Here is a 25,198-nt window from a genome sequence, read left to right on the forward strand (position 1 = left end):
GAATTTTGTGATCAATTTTCAACTGAAAATAAAAAAAACTAAAATCCCTTCCAGATGCTCTGCTTCAATCAGTGAATATGCATAGCATCTTGCCCAATGAAATATATATTTCAGTGATTGCTGTGATGACATGGATGACAGTTCATCTTCTCAGCCCACAGCCAGAGTTTTGCATCTTTCTGAAACTTGTATCTAAATATTGTCAGTGTTTATTTACAAAAGCAATACAGACAATTAACAAGCTTACTTCCAGGATCTCCTCATATACAGCAGTTTAGAAATAAACATCTATGTTACCCCACATGAAGTAGCAGCACACATTTTTGATATAGCTTCCCTCTCTCTTCCATAAGATAAGTATAATTTCAGGTATATAACTTGCAATCCTGACAGCAGTTTCTTGTTCTTATTCTGAGACATCAGATCTGAAATTTGCCACAGTTTTCGTTCCTGTCCAGGACTGAATTCAGAATCATAATGTAAACCCTAGTGTGAGGAAATTTCACAGGAAGCATCAAAAGTAATGAAAAGAAAAGAAAAATAAAGAAAAATAAATTCACATACTGGGATCTTTGCTTGTTACTGTGTTGTAGAGTTTTTAGGAGTTCACTTAACTGTTAAACAATATTTAACAGAAAAGTAGTAAACTGAACTGATATTTGCATAGTCGTATAATTCTTAATTTATTTCATAATGCTACTGTGTTTTTGTAATTAGCATATGTGCAAACAGACAGACATGGGCAAAACTTGATGGATGGGTAGAAAGAATGAGAATAAAGGAGTAAGGTAGGTGGTCTTGTGGTCTTTAAACTAAAGACCAGTACACTTCCTACGGCATGAGGCTTCATACTATCATATCTCTTTATGTGCTCTAAAACATATTAAGATAGATGTGTGCATTCTTCATAGCGCTATGCTCCATTTTATTTATCTGCCTGTTAATATATACACAGTATACAGTAGGAAATGGCAACCCTTGACACTTGCCTGTTTTCAATCTAACTTAATTATATGTATGTGAAAAGAGTATGCCACTGAAGCATCTGAATGTATAATTCGAAATGGCAGCTGACTCAAAGATGTGGTTATACACAGAAGTATGCTGTGTGACAGCATTCCCTTTCATGTAGGACTGATAGGAAACTGAGATAAGCATTTCATTTTAAAGTATGACTTTCTCTACCTCCAGATGAAACTAATCTATACAAATGCATTCTCTTACACTGAGGCTAAAATGTCAAAATAGCACTGATGTAATATAGTTGAACCATTCACAGTTCTGCATTCCATGGTTTCAGCAAACACTAAAACATTCAGCTACTTGTGAAATGCTAGTATGCATGTATTCTCCCGTGCCCTGCAGTAACGGAGTACTGAGATATAAATCAGAAATTAACACAAAATAAGGGATCTCTACTTGTTACTGTGTTGTGCAGATTTAGGTGCTCACTCAGCTGTGACACAATATTCAAAAGAAAAACAGGAAACTGATATATGTGCTTGCATAACCCCATAATTCTTAGTTTATTTTAATGCTACTGTGTTGTTGCAATTTATTGCTGACATCCACAAAAATCATGCAAACAAAACTGCTGTTTTTGTATTATGCAACAAGTTTAATGTTTAATATTTTGAAGTTGTTTTGACTAGCTTAATTACTGATATTCCTTACCTATTTTTCAGAGTTAAGCATTTTACTGATTTTATTCTACAAACAACCCTCACATTTTAATAAATTATATTTATAGTCACAAGAGCACAGGAGAAGTTCTAAGTGCTTAGGCGGGACATAGAAATCAAGTCACTGTGTAAGCTAGAAGGAAGATAGAAGCCTTATTAAGATAAATCTCAGATATGAAGCCATACTGTTAGTACCATTCATCAGACTTACATTAGAATATGGTATTCATGTCGGAAATACAACTAAAGAAACTAGGTTTAGAACTGAAAGATTGTAAAGGACGTTCAGATGGCATAATTACTGATACAATGGATATCCAATATGAGGAAAGATTAAGACAGTAAGGTTTGCATTCATTATGCTAGCAGCATCTGAGGCAAGATTTCATTTTCATATATAGGCCACTCATACAGGATTTACTGGAGAGTACACAAGGTATGGAGGTACAGGTTATGGTTTAAACTTCAAAAATAAATAACTCAGTGGTCAATCCATTTTGGACATATAGAAGGACAATGATTTGCATTTTATGAATATGAATGAATAGAATACCTTATCTTGACAGTAAACTGAGTGAAGAACGTTCACATCTTTAAAATGGATTTAAATCTGTATATGAGATATAGAGTTTCTCAAATATGTTGGCAGGAAATGTGATGCCCAGCAAAACATCTTATCCATATAGATGTAGATATAAATATGCATATCTATATATATATATATATATATATATATATATATATATATATATGTATATATATATATATATATATATATGGGTTACCTTCATTTAATCAACAGTTCATTTGACTGAAACTAATTTGACTGAAAACTCATTTGACTGACAAGTAGTACTTGCAGTGCACTGTAAGGCAAATAAAAGGGATATGCCCTTTCCCCCCCTGTAGTGTGACCCTGGAGTTAGTATATATAGTTAAGGGGATGTGGGGGGCAGAGCCCCCCAACCTAGTTTGGTTTTACTGAACAATATAAAACAAAAAGCAGAGAATTTAAATCAAACTAGGTGGGGGGTCTCCACCCCCAACACTCCCTTATATTTATAGATACAATGAAGTAACTGAGATACAGTGGCAGCTATAAATAAACATGTTATTTTTCCACACCCCTTCAAGGAAAACTCTGAAAAAGACAAAAACTGCAACAATATAGGTTTTTTATTAACATTAGGAAGGTTTGTGGCATGCACTGTGGTGGCAGGACAGGTAGCTTTCATCCTTCTAAGTTGGGAACTGCTGATTGAGAGTCCAGTGTCTGTTATTCTTAAAGTGTATTAGTTCTGGTTTAAGCACTTGGGGTTCAGGCCAGTTATTTTACATTAAGAAGGTTTGTGGTCTGCACTCTTGTGGGAGAAGAGGCTGGACTCTGCCCTTCTGAGCTGGGAATTTCTGGTTAAAGGTTTATAGTGCCTGAATATTTGAACTGTATCTTAATGAAATTGGTACACCTTGTTTGCTGTAGCATAGACTAGCTCCAGGCCTGCTGAATCTAGCTTTGTTTATATGCTTGTTGTTTGTTTGCTTGTTATTTCCCTGGAACGCTAATTCCACCTAATACGCGGCTTCTCAGTGCTTCTGTGGATCACTAGTGATATCTGCATTGTTTACTGTACTTATTTCCTTGTTTCACTTGAAAGAAAGTTACTGTTTGTCATTTTTGCATTTAAGTTACCTGTAACACATTGCACTTAAGTTACCTGGCACTTGCTCACTAAAGCAATTATATAAGTCAGCACTAAAAATTAAAAGCACTACACCCTCACTCCCCACTGGCCCTGGTTTTCAATTATTAAGGAATTCCCAATATTATTCTAGCATGTCCAAAGGTCAGTTGTCATTCTCCTCTCCGGTACAGCTGGTGAATCTGGGAATCTTGAGGCAATGTTACAACTGCCTCATGTACACAGACAACCCTCACCTCCTCCCAACAAATTCCAACACGTGTGAGAGATGCAACCATAGAGCCAAACTGGAGGCTAAGCTCTCTCAACTCAGTACTGGCATAACCAGTCAGGAGGAGAAGGAAACCACACTCACTACAATTCCAGTCTCACATAGACCTACAGCAAACCAAACACATAATCACACAAAAACATACGCGGAGGCTCTAAATAAAGATCTGCCGAAGCAGCAGAGACCTCCAAAGCAGACACCCAAGCAGCCGCTACCCCAAAACAAAACACGTGCAACACATATCTCACAAAGCCAGTGTGCCGAACAGTCACAGCCCTTAAGACTAAACAACACACCTGATACACTTGTAATAGGTGACTCTATCGTCAGGCACACTGACGTCCCGCTCACCAGGCTGAACAAGGAAAGGGTCACGGTGAGCAGCCTGTTGGGTGCTAGGATCCGCCATATAACACAAGCACTCAGGTCACTCCAAGGCAAGTACAAATGTGACTCAGACATTGTCCATGCTGGTGTGAATGACCTGAGATGTACCTCCTGGACTACATGAAAAGAGACATAAAGGAGCTCTCTGAGCATGTAGCCCAGGCCGGTATGACCCTGACCTTGAGTAGCATCTTACCCTTACCAAGAATGATGCCACAATATGAAGACAAGATGATCAATTTCAACAATTGGCTTAAGTACTGGTGTCATTCAAAGGGGATCCAATGCCTGTCAGCTTGGGATGATATGCTCGACAAGCCACGATGCTTCGCTAGGGATGGCTTGCACCTGTCACCCCTGGGCTTTCGGATATTGGCAAAGGCTCTTGCTACCCCCATAGTGCCTTTTTTAGGCAAGGCTCAAAAGACAAACCCACCTCCATAGGTATCACAAGGGATAAGAAACTAAGAGTAATGCTACTCAACGCCAGAAGTCTAAACCTCAAGATGCATGCACTCGAAACTCTCCTTAGCATGGAGAACATCGATATCTGTGCAGTAACAGAAACCTGGTTCAGGGCTCCCGAGAGCACCCCAGCACTACCAAGTTATACCTCATACCATGCTTTTCGGCCCCAAAACTTGGACCGAACCACAAAAGGAGGGGGAGTATCGATATTCATCAAAGATACCCACACCTCCAGGTTGGTGGCAAAGCACGAAGCATCAGAGACTATCCATGTGCAACTAACAGTGGGTAAAACTGCCTTCCAGTTTATAGCCTGCTACAGACCACCCTCCCAAACCCAGGAACCCCACTCGGCCTTCCTGAGAACACTGGAAAATAGGAAGGTCTCTCCAAACACCATTATACTGGGCAACTTCAACTACCCAAACATAGACTGGGAGCATTACTCTACCTCCAACATCCTAGCCCAAAGGTTCCTAGAATTTATAAACTCAAATGCTATGGAACAACTTGTTAACACTCCCACAAGAGGGGAAAACGTACTGGACCTGATCATCACCAACATGGGGACTCTATGCTCCAGACCAGAAGTGTATCCCTCACTGGTAAGATCAGACCATAAACTAATCTCACTGGATATTCACATCCCGACCCCACCCCCTGCCCAGAAAACCACAGTGAAAAACTTCTCTAAAGCAAATTTCACACTCCTCAAAACTGAGGTGGAATCCTTCAAAGCCCCCGGGCCTGTGAAAAATATGGCCCAGACCGCAGAATCCTTTATAAACGCATTCTATGAACACCTTCAGGAAAGCATGGATCATGTGATCCCAAATAAAACCAAGACCCAATCCTCCAAAGGCAGACGTCCTGTCTGGTGGACCCCAGCCATAAACAAACTATACAATAGGAGGAGGAAGCTACTAAATGATAGAGCAAAATCCCAAAAAGGGAAGGCATCACTGATCAGTATTAGCAAAAAACTACGGGCACACATAAAATTGTCTAAGGCCAGCTTTGAGAGAAAAATTGCACAGGACACTAAGGATAATCACAAGGCTTTCTTTAGTTATGTTAGGAACCTGGGTGGTAATTCCCAGATATGCTCAGAATTAGTCCAAAATGACAAAAAATACACCGAACCCACAGACATTGCCAACATCCTAGCTGACAAGTTCAGCGCAAACCCCCCCCTCCCCACCAAAAGGGCAAATATCTATCCCAGCAGAGTGCTGCCCGCCCTGACATCTCAGATGCTCAGGTAAGAGCCGCCCTCTCCAAAGCAAAAAACACAGCATCAATGGGACCAGACGGTGTCCCTGGCTGAATCCTACATGAACTCCAAGAAGAGCTAAACCCAAACATAAAACTACTGTTCAATCTCAGCCTTACTACAGGATATGGACCCAAAGAGTGGCATACAGCAACAGTGGTCCCTCTCCATAAAGGTGGTGCCTCACTGGATCCTGGAAACTATCGCCCCATAAGCCTGACTAGCTTGGTCTGCAAAGCTATGGAAAGGATCATCATGGACCTCATAAATAAAGATATTGGGGACCTACAAACACTGGATCCTACCCAGTTCGGCTTTCTTAAGGGCAGATCCTGCCTCTTAAACCTAGTTGATTTCTTTGAAACAGTCACCAAGGCCATTGACGAGGGGAAGGTGGTCCACACAGCCTACCTGGACCTCGCAAAAGCCTTCGATACAATACCCCACTCGGGCATTATAGATAATCTCACCAGCTTAAATATAAACCCCTATGTCACTAGATGGATTGCAAATTGGTTCAAGGACAGAACCCACATGGTTAGAATTGCTGGAGCCATGTCAGACTCCAAACCAGTTGCAAGTGGTGTCCCACAAGGCTCAGTCCTGAGACCTCTCTTGTTCGGTATATATTTCTCTGAGGTACAGGCCAACACGGAAGGACTGTGGCTGACCAAGTTCGCAGATGACTGCAAACTGGGTGCCATAATCGACTCTCCAGCCGACACAGGCATCCTCCAAAAGGGCCTCATAGAAACAGACAACTGGTGCCAGAGCCATGGCCTCAAGCTAAATGCCAAAAAGTGTATAGTCATCCCCTTTGGCAAAAACAAAGTGCCCACAAATTACCACATAGGTGGTAATCCATTAAGTACAGAAGAAGTAATTAGGGACCTGGGTACCCAAGTTGATAGCAATCTTTCATTTGACAACCACATGGCCAAAGTGTTTAGAAAAACATTTTATATAGCCCATCTAATCATGAAGGGATTCACATCTAGATCAGGAGACGTCATCGTGCCTCTTTACTCATCCCTCATCAGGCCCATAATTGAGTACAATGCCCCTTTTGGGATGTACCTTACCAGACACCTGCAGCAACTGGAAAGACCCCAAAAGTACCTCACCAAGAGGATCAAAGGGCTCAAACAGATGCCATATGCTGCCCGGTTAAAGAAACTCCAGCTCTACTCAGTGGCATACCGCCTGTTCAGAGGCGATCTGTGCCTGATGTATAAAGCCATGTCCAACCCGGAATTAATGGACATGATGCACCTCAGAAAATCCAAATCCCATCGAGCTACACGCTTGAAAGACTTGAACTTCAGCACTGAAATAAATAGGACATGCTGGAGGGACAGATTCATAACCCAGAGGCTCCCTTCACTCTGGAATAAAATCCCAGTCCAGGTTAGGCAGAGTCCCTCATTGACTCTCTTCAAGAGGAATCTTGATGAGTGGATGGGAGATCATAGGTTTACCCCGGGTATCACTTCTGTGTCACTGTTAGACAGAGGCACAGTATACTAACCTCGAAAAAGGGCATATTAAAATAAATTTAAAATGGGTGGCAAAAGCCAAACACATTCTGGCTAGGCTTATAAATGCCCTAGGGCAGATAGCCTAGTATGAACCTATGAACCTATGAACAAGAAAATGCAGCAATATAAACTACCTAGTTTTCTTATTTCCGGCTCACTGAAATAAAAACAATAGAAGTAATTTATATCTAAATATTGTGGGGTCAAGAATTCTGGACCAAGCTAAAAATAATGGGGGAGGACTAAGTCAGGAACACCTGTTTAGATATGCCTCTAATTCACTTAAAACTGAATATAACAAGTTTTGCATCAATGTGCATAGTGAAGAATAAGAACAATACAACTTTAATGACTGGTATTATTAACTAATCATGAGTGATTTTCCAAAAATAAATAAATAAATAAAAATGTTATGAGGGACAGGAGGAACATTTGAAACAAAATCAGGAACATTCTGCACAATAAGGAAAGTTGAGAGGTATGGATAGCAATCAAAGGGGAATGTCTGGTGACAATAACTCATTCCAGGAGTTAATATGTTTTGGATATGCAGTATTTTAAATGATGCAGTTATGATTTTCTGTATGCTATTATAACCATCTTGGAACAATTCTTAATGGAAAACTTTAAGAATTTGTAGTTTTAATGATGGAGACCATTCAAACTACATATCCTTAAATTCTTAAGCTTTGGATGCCTCATTTTCAGACAGTTTTGTATGGTTTGACCATCCATAGCACCAAAAAAGAAAAAAAAATTAAAGAAATTGCAGCCATAGTCAACTTTGCCAGCTTCAGAATGTGGAACACTATACTACCTCTTTTAAGGTAGAACAATGGGCAAAATAAGAAAAATAGAACAATTTATTTATTCATTCATTCTTTCTTTCTTTCTTTTTTGACTGCAGTTGAGCACTTACCCACCTGAATTATTAGGCTCAGTCCTGGAAGGTGCAAACAGTATGATTTCAAAGGTGCAGACAAGTCACTTTTAAAACTTCAGTGGTGCTCAACAGAAAATACTATTACCGATTGGTCAGCATATTAAGCATTGGTAAACACCACAAAATAAGATAGGTCTAACAAATCCGATGATGCGGCGCAATGTGCAAGCCTTAGTAAAACTAGTAATCTTGAAAATCTGAAGCACTATGCATTTGCAGTGCGCTTAGAAAGTGTATTTACAGTATGAACAGATGAGGAAGGAGAGGTGATGAAAGCAGATATATTAAGGGCAGGCAAAAGAGTGGGGTATGTAAAGGAAAAGAGTGATTTTAAAGTGTATTGAACGCTTTTGAAGCATCTTTTTTTTATAATTCACTTCAGTTTACAGTTGTACTCCTTATGTTAAAGTTGTAAGTGATTTTGCAAAAAAAAATGTTTTTTGAGATTTTAGTTTTACAGATTTTTTTTCCTATAACCACCACCCAGAAAATGATATCATAGTAAGTACTGGGAAATGATTTATATACAACTAGAATACATTATGGGTAGACAACAACCTAATTCTTTAGAATAGCTGTTCCTTTTATTTATAGTACGGTTTCACTACTGGATCATCACATGTGCTAATTTTTAATGTAAAGTGGTCCACCTTAAAGACCTTGTTGACAATTTGTCTTTCTAGGAAGTAAAGAACTCCTACTTACACTTACATTTAGCATGGAAGTACACAAATTTACTGATTAACTGATGTGCATTGTGCAATCAATCTTTCAAGATGTCATAGCAGGGAGTTTCAGTTCCAAGAAAAAATTTTGGGGGGGGGGGTCATCCTTATTAACAAAATAAAATGCCAAAATGATACACTTTTTACATAAAAAAATGTATAGTTTGGTATTGCATATGTTAAAGATTTTATACTCACCTTCAAGGGTTTGTTACTTGCTTCACAATATGACCAGTGCATTTTAAGATGAGTAATACAGGAGGTGGGAGGTTATTAATTATACATGATGATGAGTTGCTTATGCTTTACAATGGTTTGGGAGTTTAGTGTGCTTGGGGTGTTCTCAGGTAATGCCTTGGGATGCTTCTTTGAAAAGATGTTCTTTAAGTTCTTGTCTGAATGTCTTGTATGGAGTTGGATTGCTGTTCTGTAGGCAGGGAATGTCAAGTTAGGGCAAGCCACAGTTTTTCGGTTTAGCAGGTCACCAACCCAAGCCAGTATTAGTTCTGATAACCAAAATATGTCAAATATGTGACTACCAGGTTAGAATAAATGATGATAACTCATTTTAATAGTTGGCCATAGTAGATGAGCAGCATTGTAATGCAAACAACACAGAGCATGAAAGAAAGGAATCCTTAGGTGTAGCCATTGCAACCATACACAATGAGCATCCCATTTCAAACTAAGGTGAATTCTACTTACATGTCCGGTCATGTCCTGCAGGACTTGATCAAGGAATAAGAAAAGGAAACTGGAATAGTACCTAACATCTTACCATTAGACAAACTAAAACTGCAGTCACTTGTCCAGAATAAGTAAAAAAAAATTAAACTATTGCAAAGATATCTGCAACATGAATAAGCCAGTCCAGTGACTCATTTAGTAACAAAGTCAAGGCATGATGTTTCAAAAATTAAAACATTAAAGCAGAAAACAATCAGTAGCTAGAAATCACTGCTAACATTTGAAAGTACACTTGTCTGCTGTCAAGTGCCAACTGCTGTCTCAGAGTAACAAATATAACTGATAGAAAGGTGCAAGTATAGCATTAAAAGTACTATGCATCATTGTTCTGTTATTCAGTTTCTTAAACAGGAGGCCGTGTGATGACCCACCACTGGACCAGTAATCAAGGAGCCTCAATCCTCACCACTGGCAGCAGGGGAGAATGTGCACTGGGAGGATAACAGGTACACACACATTATTTCCAGGTGCAGCTCTCTGCATCAAGTACAATTTACCTTAGGATCACACAAAGACCCCACAGTCAGTCCAAGGCTTTCTTCTCCCGCTTTCTCTTGATCCCCAGTATGACTCCCCACTGGCACAGCTATAGAGTTGAGATCTCAGCTGAGTGGCCAAGCCAAGACCTCCAGCACCTTCTCTGTTCAGCCAGCACTTTGTGTCCCTGCCCAAGTAGCTCACACACACACACACACACACACACACACACACACACACACGCACACACCTGGGTAAGGCTGGCACAGGTTTACTAGCTATGCCCCCTTTTGCCCAGACTATAAGGTAGTTATCACTCCCACCAGTCAACTCCTTATCAGCTACTTTAAAACCCTTAAACAGTGTCCAATATTACTGTGTAATATTAATACAAATGGTAGTTTGACTAAGAGCAAGGGTATTAGGAGTGGCCCACACAGTGTCACCAAATAAATATGCAAGTACTCTCAAAACGTAAATATCTTTAGACAGAGCAGCTACAATGAACAGCTTAAATATATTTAATAATAAATAATAAAAGAAGAAGAAAATACTCAGTATATATTCACAGTGAAATCAGAGTTCAAAATCACAAGAAAATATTTAAAACAGCATTGCAGGGCAGTCTCAAATAAATAAAGAAAAATATCTAAACTAAGCTTTGCTATATTCCTGACTATATCCAAGAGAATTGTACTGTTCCCTAGAAACTTACTTCATCAGAGCAAGGCAGATGTGGTGAATGGTTCTTGTTGTTGCCAGGTCCAGGATAGAATACAGAATGCACTGTCTCTCTAAGAGACCTCTCAGATTAATATCTCAAATATTACTACTGGGATAGATTGCAGGATGACATCATTTCTTGTCATCTGACTCTATCCCAGGTGAAACCCCCATTGCTGGAAACTAGAAGTATTTAGCATCTACCTGTGGAAATACATAGACCTCAGATCTTTGGCAGACTCTGGAAGTCATAAAACAATTACATTCCTCCATATTTCAAGACAAGTAATTATTTCACCCTAAGAACAATACAGAAAGCTCCCTAGTGCACACATTATGTTTCCAGCCTAGCCTACACAGTAATTTAATTTCAGCTATTTTTCTGAAGTTAACCTCCTGTATTCCAGTTTCCACTGTTAAAATATATACATTTAAACAGGTACAATAGTGCATGTACATTTCTTTTCTCTTCCACTGGTTATATTTTAAGCACAAGCACTTTATAAAATACCTTTTTAACACATCTGTACAGACCAGTCTGATATACACATGACATACAGTTCTAATACAGTTGCAACACAAGCATCTTATGTAGATCATGTTGATATTCCCAAATGACATATAATGATTACGAAATTCCAGATAGCTGTGCCAGCAGTATTCCCCTTCACAGGCTGTACCACCAGAACTCTTGAAACACCTCATTACAGAAATAATTTAAAACAAACATTGCCAGTGCACAATTTACAAGGGGATTCCAGAAACATTTTTCTCATAAGTCCAGACAACATTATGAAAAGACAAAGGAATACTTCAAAAAGCTCCCAAGTGAACAAAATCCTACAAAAGATGTACTGTCACATAAACACCCTTCATTGAAAGAGGAAGGATGTTTATGTGACAGCAAATGTTCTCTAGGAAAGCAGCAAGCTCAGATGAAGTCACTGCTAATATGAGCAAGAGAAGAAAAGACTTTTGAGGGTATTCATCACAGTATGGAGAGAGAATCATGCCTGGAAGACTATAAAATAAGCATTTTTTTGACAGTGTATGTCAGTAAAGGGAAAAATACACAACTGTGAGCAGTACAGAGGTATCAGAATACTGTTATACTTCATGAAAGTACAGGAGCAGTTGACTGACAGATGAATATGCAAAATGTTAGAAAGAAAGATAGGAGATGAGCAATTCATATTCAGATCAAGATGCAATGCAATGGATTTTATGTTTGTAGTGAGAAAGATAAATAGAGAACAATCTGGAAATGAGGAAAGAGTACATCTGGATATTCTTAAACTTGGAGAAACCATATGACAACATCCCAAGAAAGCTGATTAGGGTACTCTTGGAATTGTTTAAAGGTCTGAAAACATTTAATTATTGCAGGCTATGCATGGGGACCCAATAATAACAGTAGGAAAAATGTTCAGACTGAAAGACGAGTTCCCATTCGGAGTGGGTGTGCATCATGGCTCAGCTCTGAATCCATTGCTAGTCACAGTTCAACAAAGCTGTTGTATACAGATGATGTGATACTACAGACAGACAGGCAGACAGTCTCTAAAAAAGAAATTCCAGCAAATGATTGGAGACTGGAATTTAAAGTTGAAAACATAATTGATGAAACTTAGTATAGGCAAAACAGTGAACATGACAGCAAAAGAGGGAAATCAGAAAAAATGTAATACTAAGACAGAAAGAGAAAACAGTGGAACAGGTTGACATATTCAGTATCTTGCAATGAGGAGCTTGAACCTAAAAGTACAAGTGCTGCATTAGGTGAGAGAAAGTGTAAGGCTAGGTGTGAGACAGAAAAATGTTCAAGAAACTGAAAAATAAGGTGTACAAAACATAAGTGTTATTTGTGCTTCTGTATTGCACAGAACCCTGGGTAGTAACATGGAGAGCAACCAAGAAAGAAAGCTTGCTGATGCAGGTGAAGTGCCTGAGATGAGTAATATTGTGGGAAAGATTAAAAAAATGAGGACATCTGAGCAGATACCAAAGTAGCCCCATTTACTAAGAGGGTCAAAACGAACAGTGGTTTTGGCTGCATGTGCAAGACAGTAGAAGGCAATTGTTAAAGCAGATTTGAGAGATACAGTGATAAGGCAAATGAAGGTCCAGCCAAGAGTTGGATACACTGTGTTATAGAAAACCTGGGGCAGTTATGTATAACAGTTAAAGAAGGAAGGAGAGTGGTTCTGAATAGAGAAAACTGGTAACAGTTGATGCAACACTAACCCATATAAAAGTGAGAAGAAGGGGCTGATGATGAGGATTCTTTGCAGTGTTGTTGGTTTGTAGTGTAGTGGTAGTTTTGTGTTAAGGTACAGAAGAGTAATGGGATGGTGGTGATGGAAGCAGGAGGTGATGTGAGAAACACCACATTGTTCCGGTCCTCTTCAATAAACACACCGCACCAAATGACATTTGACGACCTTTATTAAAACTTCCATAACATAGCTTTGATTACCAAACTTTATTAATTACAACTGGACATAGTATAGTTGATTCTAAACACAGCATAAACATCCTTGTAATGGTAATCAGGACAGCGTACTTGCTCATCCTGCCCCAGTAAGCAGCATCCATACCTTTGCTCACTTACTTTACTTATGAAGCAGCATCCAAGACTCACTTCACATCCCATTTATCGAATTACCTGTCCTTTACTTATGAAACAACGTTCTATCTCACTTCATAAACCATTCATTGAATTACCTTCCAACCAAACAAGCAGCATCCTTAACTCTGCTTGCTTACCTATTCAGCAAACTTCCTCCAGCTACTCACTTCCTTTCCCCAAATCCTTGAAATGAACCTCCAGACACCAGAGGGGAAACAGAAGAGGGCAAGCCTTTCCCTCTTCTCTGCCTACCCAACTAATAAACTAACCACAATCCCCATTGACCCACCAACAAAAAAGGGAGGGTGGGAGGGTAGTAATTTCATGCCAAAATGTGATTACTTACCCCGCTACACTCATCTACACCCCCTTAAGCACCTCCCCACCCTTATCTGATTTCCTCCCAATCATTTCTCCCTCCGTTTAACCCTTTCACCTCCCCAACCCCACTTAACTCCTATTAATATATCAACCTAACCCCTCTTGAAGATGTCCCAGGACAACTTGGTTTGTTGCCAAACCTCATTTATGCTCAGTGAAATGCATCACTGATTTCCCAAGTGCGCATTTACTTAGTCAAATTCGTACAATACTCAGATGCTGTGCTTTATGTGGCTAAATGAATGCAGCATGAATCTGTACAAAGACCAGCAGAGAAGGTGTTTTACAATACTGCAATGTTTGCACACAGGAATGCTGCAACTGACTTTTAATTTAGAATTCCTCTAGATTTGTTAACACCCTGGAAACAACACTGCTGCAATGCAACATGCACTTTTTAGTGTTTGGAAAAAACTGATAAGGAATATGAAAATGATGGCAATTTTTCTTTCTTATGCTGCTTGTTTATTACTATTTATAAAATGATATGCAAGTAACCTTATCACTACGCATGATGCCTGATTTCTTATTACCTTTCTGAGTCACAAGTCATATATCATTGCAGTCTGCTATGTAGCAACAACTGTCTGACTGAAGCAACATGCTGTGCTTTCATAAACACACACAAGGTAACACAAGGTAACATGAAAATAAAGGAGGCAGGAGTGAACCTCAAAATGGTGAGAATGGTTGATAGTTTGCAACCAGGAAAGACAAAGAAGGCTGGAGTAAGATGAAAGATGTCTGAGTAGAGACTTATGGACTACATGCTTTGGTTCAAGGTCCAGTAACATTTATTTTAGCCTTGATAGCTAGCATAACAAAACAGATAAAATTCTCTTATTCACAAATACAAGTGTAAGGATGCTGCTGATCATAGCAACTAGTACTCTCACAAATGCATTGTTTGTGGCTATTCATATGAAGCATCTCCTAAAATATTCCAGGAGAGATGAGTTATTAAAGTGCGGTGTTCCAAAAGTTTTTTTTCTGATTACCTAATCCAATTCCTCCCTGCTAAGAGCCTAAGTCATGAGACTTTCCCTCACTTGTTAGCAAACAAACATTATTCTGGTACGTAGCTTTGCTGTCACTCATTAACACGATTACAAAAATCTATTTTAGTAATGTTTCATCACATAACAACTTGTATGATACCATTTCTCTTTTGTTGCAGTAAAGGACTCCAAAATGTCTACACTCATACCCAAAGCTTTTTATTGTCATCATAGTAAGTTACACGTGTAGATATACAGTGATGCTTCTGCCATTATAGACACATGCAGACATTTTGTTGCACAGCCTGACATTAGCACAGAGACTGTGCTTACAAAAAGAACAATAAAAGACAGTTCATGACTAGCATGCTGGAATCAGACTGACATCATTAGGTGGTTTGTTTAAAACAAAACTGAAGTTCAGTAATTTCTTGTTTTTATAGGTTCACAGGTTCATAGGTAGGTACTAGGCTATCAGATCTAGGGCCTAAGTAAGCCTAGCCAACAAAGTTCCCTGGCTTACGCCAACCCAAGAAAGTTAATTTCCTGTGCCCCTGTTGAGCAGAGCCACAGAAGTGATCCCCTGGGTGTATTTCTTATTTCCCATCCACTCATCGAGATTTTTCTTTAAGAGTGTTAATGAGGAACTTTGCTTCACATAGATGGGTAGCTTGTTCCAGAGTATAGGAAGTTTCTGGGACAGGAATCTATCCCTCCAGCAAGTCCTGTTTATGGTGGTGACAAGGTTTAGGTCCGTAGAGTGTGTAGCTCAGAGGGATTGGGATTTCTTTAGGTGTAACATGTCCAACAGCTCTAGGTTTGACATAGCTTTATATGTTAGGCAGAGATTGCCTCGGAGTAGGCGATATGCTACAGAGTAAAGCTGGAGTTTTTTGAGATGATCAGTGTAGGGCATCTGTTTGAGGCCAGTAATTCTTTTTGTGAGGTACTTCTGTGGCCTTTCCAGCTGCTGCAGATGTCTTGTGAGGTACATTCCAAAAGGGGCGTTGTACTCTCTAATGGGTCTGTTGAGTAGAGGGGAGCAATGACCTCTTTTTTCCTGGATGAGAACCCTTTTGTGATGAGGTGTGCTATGTAGAAGGATTTCCTGACTACTGTGACAATGTGATTATCAAAGGAGAGACTACTGTCCACCTGGGTCCCAAGGTCTCGTATCACACATTCGGTATTAAGAAGACTACCGCCTATGTGGTAGTTCATGGGTACAGAGTTTTTACCAAAGGGGATAACAATGCACTTTTTGGCATTGAGCTTGAGGCCATGTCTTTGCTTATGAATTCCATGATGATACGTTCCATGGCCTTGCAGATGAGGCTCATCAGGCTAATAGGGTGATAGTTCCCAGGATCAGTGGTGGCTCCCCCTTTGTGGAGTGAGATAACTGTTGCTGTGTGCCATTCAGTGGGCACAAAGCCTGATGTGAGGATATGATTGAACATGGTGCATAGGTGGAGAGCCAGTTCATTCTGAAGTTCATGTAAAATGCAGCCTGGGATGTTGTCTGGGCCCATGGATGCTATGATTTTGGCTTTAGCGAGTGCTGCTTTTACCTGTGAAGTTGTGATTACAGGGACTCTGCATTCTTCCTGTATAGATATGGGCCCTTTAGGGGGTGAGAGGGGGGTAAAGTTAGCACTGAACCTATCTGCCAGGATGTTGGCAATACCAGTTTGTTCTATAATTTTTGTGCCATTGTGCTGTAACTCAGAGCAGATCTGGGTGTTGCCATTGAGATTCTTGACATAGCTATAGAATGCTTTGTGGTTGTCCTTAGAATCAGTGGCAATCTTGTTTTCATAGCTAGCTTTGGAGGATCTTATAAGGGATCTCAGCTTCTTGCTGAGGCTGACCAGGGAGCTCCTCCACTCATGGGATTTTACTCTCTTTTGCACCAATTTCTTCCTTCTATTGTAGAGTTTGTTTATGGCAGGGGACCACCAGATCGGCTTCCTTTTTTTAGAGGATAGCATCTTGGTTCTGTTTGGGATAGCACGATCCATGCACTCGTGTAAGTGCTTATAGAGTGCCTTTGTGTAGGATTCAGCAGTCGTAACTGTATTGTCCATCTGCATGGTTGTCATGAAGTTCACCACTTCTGTCTTAAGAAGCATGAAGTTGGCTTTGGAGAAATGTTTTACCATGGTTTCCTTAATGGAGGGTGGGGCGGGATGTGGATATCTAGGGTGATTAGCTTATGGTCGGATCTGACCAACGAGGAGTTGACTTCAGGTGTGGAACACCAGTCACTCATGTTGGTAATGACTAGGTCTAGGATATTGTTGCCCCTGGTGGGGGTGTGGATAAGTTGATCCAGGGCATTGGAATTTATGAATTCCAGAAAGCGCTGAGTGAAGGAGGTGGTACATTAGTAGTTTTCCCAGTTAATGGTGGGGTAGTTGAAATTGCCCAATATTAGGGTGTTTGCTTGAACCCTAATATTTTCCAGTATATCAAGAAAAGAGGAGTAGGAATCCTGGGGCATGGTAGAGGATCTGTAGCAAGCTACAATTTGGATTGTAGTTTTTCCCAGAGTTAGTTGCCCTTGGATAACCTCAGCTGCATTATGCTGAGCAACTAGCCTGGAGGTGTGGATATCCTTAATGAATATGGACACACCTCCACCTTTGGTGTTCCGGTCCAGGTTAGCTGGCCGAAAAGTGTGGTATGTGTTACAGCCTGGTAATGCAAGGGTGCTCTCTGGAGCCTTGAACCAGGTCTCAGTCACTGCACAGACATCAAAATTTTCCATTTTAAGGAGTGCCTTGAGTGAGTGCATTTTGAGATTTAGTCTTCTAGCATTGAGTAGCATTACCTTCAGTTTTTGCTTGTCTGTTCTTGTTATGGTGGTGAATTTGTCATTTGAACATTGCCTAAAAAAGGCACTATAGGGGCAGCAAGAGCCTTTGCCAGTATTCAGAATCCCAAGGTTGACAGGTGCAGGCCATCTCCGGCAAAACATCATGGCATGTCGACCATATCATCCCAGGCAGACAGATACTGGATCCCCTTAGAATGATACCAGAAGCTTAGCCAATTGTTGAAGTCAATCATTTTGTCCTTGTACTGCAGTATCATTCTGGGCGATGGCAGGATGCTACTCATCGCTAGGGACATACCTGCCTGGGCTACAAGATCGGAGAATTCTTCCATGTCTGTTTTCATGTAGTCCAGGGAGGTACTTCTCAGGTCGTTCACACCAACATGGACAATCACAGAGTCATATTTGTACTTGTTGTGGAGTGACCTGAGTGCATGGGTTATGTGGCGGATCCTGGCACCCGACAGGCAGCTGACAGTGACCTTCTCCTTGTTTAGCCTGGTGAGTGGGACATCAGTAGTCACCTATGACTAGTGTGTTGGGTATGTTGTTTTGCCTTATGGGCTGTGGTTGAGTGGCACACTGAGTCTGTGAGCTATGTGTCATTTGAGTTGTGTTGGTGGCGGGAGGTTGCTTGCATTTCTGCTTTGGAGGTCTCTGTTGCTTGAGAGCCTCTGCAAATGTTTTTGTGTTTCTATGTGTAGATTTTGGTGGTGTAGGTTTAGTGGGACTATGTGATGAGTGTGGTGTGGTGCAAGTGTTTACTTTCTCCTCTTGACTATCAAGTTTAGTCTTGGTTGGAGAGAGCTTTACCTCCAGTTTGGCTAGATAAGTGCATCTGTCACAGGTTGTTGTGTTCTTTTGTTTGTTTCTTTTTTCCCTATACTGTTATAGTTTATTGTCAAAAGTGCCTTCTGTAGTTTCATAGCATATCATACTACTTTTTCTACAGCATCAGCAACAACACAAACATACTAATTGTTCAGAAGGGGCTACCAATGTATTAATATGCAACTGCAATATCAGCAGCACAACAATGTTGCCCATCGGGAGAGAAGAATTAAGTGCAGGGTACATGGTTTAACTGAACTGTGTTTCATCACCCTGTGATTCAATTAAGCTATGTATTCACTTTCCTGTTTAATTGTATATTGTATGTTTGTGTAGGTTCATGTTCTTGAGATTGCAAAGATATAGGAACTTGGAGTCCTTAGAGATGTTTGGGAACTTGGAAAATAGCCACTCATATAAAGTGTGTAGGTTGCTTGCCTTCCTGCAAAAGTACTTTTGCATATTTAATTTCAAAAGCTGTTTTTCTTGTGGAAAAAATATCTTTGTAGCACAATATTACTTGAGTTGATTAATTATTATGGATCAAATAAGTACAGAAAAATAACAGAAACATTGACCAAACTAAATGAATCACATGTATTTCAGGCATTCTTAAACATTTTAATATGACTTCTTATGTTGTACCATCTAATATGGGCTCATAATGCACAGTTTATTAGATGTAAAAATTTTGAGAAGCCTGAAATAAATTCTTATAGCTAATCAAATGCAAAATAAAAAAAATTCAAAATGTCTTCAAAATTCTTTTTTAAGTTAATATTTGCATATATATAGTGCATTATATTTATTTGTTCCTGATCACAGCATTACATGTCTTTGTCAAAAGTATCACAGAAAAATCCAACAATAATTAAAAAAGAAAGTTTCAAGTCATGGGCAAATGTAATTTTCCCCTCATAGAAAGATGTTAGGCTAAGGTATGAGTTAGTATGCATTCACCTGAGGCGTAGTGAGCACATACATATAATATTTTGCATTCTTTGGAAATTCCAATCATTGCTGCTGTCTGTGATGATATAGAACTATCATTTGCTTGAGTCATACATGATATATTACAAATGCCACTACTATTATTACTAGTACTACAAGGAGAAATTACATTCATTTTCATACTTCCAGGGTGTTTGAACTCTATTGCAATGTGTAAACATTTTGTTGCAAGTGACTATTATTCAGGTGGCTTGTACATAAGCTGATGTAGCTGAGCCAACATTTAACATTTTGTTCTCCATAAAAAATACATTGCATTAATAAATGTTGTTAGAACTGGTAGCAGTCAACTGAACTGTCACTAATTGACTGAAAGCAAAACAAATATAAGTAGAACATTGTGCATTATTTAACAAATTTGTAAATATCATTTCAGGAGTGGCCATAAAGTCACCAAATAGATATAAGTACTCCCAAAGGCTAAAATATTATCTAAAGGACCAGCCATAATGAAAAGTTGAAATATATTTAATAATAAAAAATAAAAGAACATGAAAATATAGAATATCTATTTACAATAAACACTGGAGTTTCAGGTGTAGGAAATATAAAAATAACACAGATAAATAGATTATCACAGATTAACATATATATATATATATATAAAAACAGTACTTAACTAATCTCACTAAAGTTTCCTGACTGATCTAAAGAATTACTATTCCCAAGTCATTTAGTAGAACAAGGCAAGATGAAGTAGGTGAGTGGTCTTCCTTCTTTGTCAGGTTCCAAAAACAGACTGCTCTGTGACTTCAGTCTTATCTAGTATTAAAACATCATTTTTGTCCTGGATTACAGAATGACATCACACACATATGGTCATCTGACTTCTGGTTCCCATATACCTCCATTACTAGAAACTGAACCAGGATCTTGCACATATGTGTATACGCACAGATAGAGCTTTGCTAAGATGTGTTATAGAATCTGGAAGCCATCAAACCGTTTCAACACTTCCACCCTTCCAGGTTAGAAATTAATTAACTGCTACAGACAATACAACAAGGATTCCTAATCCTTGTTTTCACCGACATTTTGTCTCTGGCTGCAATCAGAACTGTACTATGCGATCGGGGGCATGGCCAAGGATGAACACAGGATAGCAGCAGATTTCTTCAGCTCCACCAATTTCATTACATTGACAGGAATTAATTACTTAAAAAATTAATTTTTGAAGTAATTTTCTTTCTAAATATGTTTGTTTTATATAGTTCTTGAACTATATCTAAAAAAGAAAGGAAATCTTAATAATATTCCTGTCAGAAATTACTTTGGAAATTTTCCTGTCAGTTTATCAGTCTGAAATGAGTTCCAGTAAGACAAATTCTCAAGACTCCAGCATCAAGAAAGAACTTCAGTCTCTGATAATTATAGTCCAGCAACTTACTGCTAAGATGGATAAAATGGATACTAAAATAGACACTTTCATAGAAAAAACTACAAAACAAATAGACTTGTTACATATGGACCTGCAACAACAGAAGATCCAGATGACAGGCATAAAAGAAGCTGTGAATGACATGGAAAATAGAATACAAGAAGAGGAAATCAACATTGAGTTTCTGCTGAAACAAAATACACATTTACAAACAAAGCTGGATGACCTGGAAAATAGATCTAGGTGCAATAACATTAGGATTTTTGGACTGCCAGAAAATATTGAAGGTAACAATATTACTTATTTTTTAACAACATGGCTCCTAAAACTTTAGATTTACCAGAAGCATTCTCTTTTGGTATCGAAAGAGCACATAGATCTATAGCTAATACTAACTCTAACAAAAACTATCCTAGATCAGTTATAGTTAGATTTCTATCATCTTTTGATAAAGAGATGGTTCTTAAATCTGCTTGGGCTAAAGCTCCTGTTAAGATTAATGAAACAACTGTGCATTTTGACAATGACTATTCTTCCATGGTATTAGCTAAAAGAAAAGTTTTCTGCCACTAATAAGGGAGCTTAAAAAGCACAGTTTAAAACATACCTTCTGTTTCCTGCCAAGCTTAAAATCTTCCTTCCTGATGGTTCTAAAATTTTCGATGACTTAGACTCTGCTTTACTGTTTATCAAAAAAATAAGATTTTGGAAAAATAGAAGAAATGGAATGGGCTAGTCCTTCGTTAAAGAGACTGGCAACTGAAACTTCGTGGAAGACTTCAGAGAAGAAGAAGAGACTAAAAACAAATGATTTGTACTATGTTTTTTTCTCTCTCATCATTTTATTTTATTATTAATCTTTTTAAATATAGTTCCTGCATTTCCAAGAAGCAACAAATATTTTGAAAAAGATTTAATCAAAGTTATTCTCTGTGTGCAAAGAAATGTTTTGTTTCATAACTAGTCAAAATATCTGGAGATTTAATGGCAAGCTGTGATTTAACTTATTTCTCTTTCTGAAGAGGAAAAATAAGGTCAGTAATTTGATACATTTTTTTTTTCTTTTAAAAGTTTATATGTTCTTCAAATGCTATTCCTAATTATACTTTCTTGATTACACTGCTTATGCTTGTTTGTAAATAATCTGTCATGCTTTAACTAATAATAATTAGAACTAAATAATAGTAAATAATATGTTTTATTTTTAACTCTATTAATATAAACAGTAAGTAACACTCTATTGTATATACTTCTTATAGCTTTCTCTTACATTTTTTTATTTCTGCCTTACACCCTTTTACTTTCTACTCTCTTTTCTTTATTAATATATAGAAATGCTTTTGATCATATAGACACAGTAAATAATAAGATTTGCATAGGAGTTGAGTTGGGACAAAAATGTTGAGTTTTGTTACTTATTAATAATTTTGGGCTTGATTTCACTTACATAGAGTCTGTAATAACCTGTAGAATGCATTGTGAAGGTTTTGTCATGTTTAGATGCATTTACACTGCTAAATGAATGTTTGTCACTAGTTTTTAATAAGTTTCCCGCCAAAATATTAAGATAGACAATCTGGGATGTGGGCTGTCTCATGCACAGTGTCCATGAGCTACTTCAAAAGCTTCAACTCTCAGAATTCTCACAGAGAAGCTGAAAGCAGATGGTCTCACCTTTGACCTAGATATCACACTGACACATCACAGATACAGGAATAGCAGATTAATAATATGTGTTAAAAACCTATGTCCCAAACATATACATTACTATAACTCATTTAATTCATCTGATTGACAAGCATAAATAATTTTATAACTCTATACTGGAAGAAATTGTCATGTGATATATTTTAAAGCAGTAGTATAGCATGTTTGTAAAATCTGGTTACTAAAATGTGTTTGCTGTGCATTATTTTGTATAAAGCAGACAGATTTATTGAAGGGACAGCAATGTAAGATGGTGCTCAGTAAAGATACAACTCAGTGAGATCAGATATATATATATATATATATATATATATATGTATGTGTGTGTATGTGTGTGTGTGTATGTGTGTGTGTGTGTGTTTGTGTGTATGTGTGTGTGTGTGTGTGTGTGTGTGTGTGTGTGTGTGTGTGTGTGTGTGTGTGCGTGTGTGTGTGTGTGTGTGTGTGTGTGTGTGTGTGTGTGTGTGTGTGTATGTATGTGTGTGTATGCATGTGTATATATATATATATATATATATATATATATAGATATATGTGTATGTATGTATATATATATATATATGTGTGTGTGTGTGTGTGTGTGTGTATGTGTGTGTATGTAGATATGTATATAAATGTTTCTGAGAATCTGCTTAACTATGAAGTATGAGTTATAACAATTTCTATGAATACAATATTTTATTCTATTGGCAATAATGAGTTTGAGTAAATGCTCATATACAAGCAATTCAAGGTTTTTTTTGGAAGCTGTTAACTGTATTCACATGACAGAAAATAGATGCATCCTAATATATGTAATCTCTGAATCATATTAGCCAAAGTTTTTGATTTAAATGAATGTTAGAACTTATTTTTCTCTCCTCTTGATTTCTAACATCAAGATTATTTGAATGCTATTTGAATACAAGTGTTTTATATTATATGGATGTATATAGTAGTATGAACAGTTTTTTAAAAAAAAAAAAAAAAAAAAAAGGTTTATTTTAGTTTATATGATGCTGTTTTACCAAATGTGTAATCTTGTCTTGCTAGATAATTGAATTGAAAACTGTTAATTTCAGTTAAATATAACTAGTATTAAATTGATAAGGTGGTAGGTGACGTACTGCTGCTTAGGGTAGGGGGTTAACTTGAGTGGTAAATACTACTCTAAGTTGGAGTTTATAACTCCAGGCTGGATGCAAGGTTTAATCCTTACATTATTTTCACTTGTTCATTGCTATTTGTATATATTTTTGACATCCACAATATATTTTATACATTCATTGTCACTACAAACAAAATTGAATCCTATACGAAATCCCATAAGAGATTCAATAAATACAGCTATATTTAAAGGTACACCTAAAGGAGGAGATCTAACATTACTTATCTTGTTATTTGTTATTTTGATCATAAGATTCTTAAGTTTTAAAAATGCCAAATGACATCTTTAAAAGGAATTTCTTTAAACATTAATGGATTGAATAATCCATGTAAAAGGGCAAGCCTAATAAGATACATTAATTTACATAAGGCCAACTTAATGTCTTCCTACAAGAAACCCATCTCTTGAAAAAATATATTGATAAACTAGCCACAAACAAATATACAGTATTGGTTAGTTCAGAGCACACTCAGAAAAAAAGAGGAGTGGCTATTTTATGGAATAAAAGTATGCCCATTCCTAAAACCATTAAGTCTTATCAGGATGACAAAGGAATGTTTTGTATGGTTACAATACAAATTAACGGGAAGACTTACACTTTAATTAATGTATATTGAATACCTGGAATTGGTATTAATACAGTGAAACATCATCTTGACAAGATCATATCATTCTCTATAGGAGATATTATTTTAGCTGGTGACTTTAATTGTATACTACATGAAAGTGATACTACCACTATAGGAAAGAGAAGAATTACATCTAATGCAAAACATTTAAAGGATTTTGCTAATTCTTATCATTTGAATGATATTAATAATCAGATAGATTCAAAATCATTACCATACACCTTTTTTTCTAACAAATACAAAACTTATTCAAAAATAGATAGGGTCTTTATTTCTAACCAGATGGTAACAGATTTAATTAATTCCAAAATCATTTCATGTCCTATATCTGATCATAATTCAATTATTTTTGAATTAATGATAAAAAATACTCATAATGTTCAGATCAAAAGGATACCAGCATACTTAACTCAACTAAAAGACTATAAAGAATATATACTTTCAGAAGTAAAACATGTTTTAGACATAAATAACACTCCTGAAGTCTCCATTGTTTATGTTTGGGATGCCTTAAAATCATATCTATATGGACAAAGTATCAGATGGTATAATAATAAAAGGAAATCTTGGGATAAGGAATTGTTAGATATTCAAAGTAAATTAGACTCTTATAAACATAATAATAAAGAAAATATTATGGACAAGAAAGTTATTGAAGAAATAAACAAACTAAATGAGAAATACAAAGAAATTTTAACTCATAAAGTTAAAATA

This window comes from Protopterus annectens, chromosome 3.part1 (assembly GCF_019279795.1).
Source record: "Protopterus annectens isolate FY-2018-M chromosome 3.part1, PAN1.0, whole genome shotgun sequence".
Taxonomy (NCBI): Eukaryota; Metazoa; Chordata; order Ceratodontiformes; family Protopteridae; genus Protopterus; species Protopterus annectens.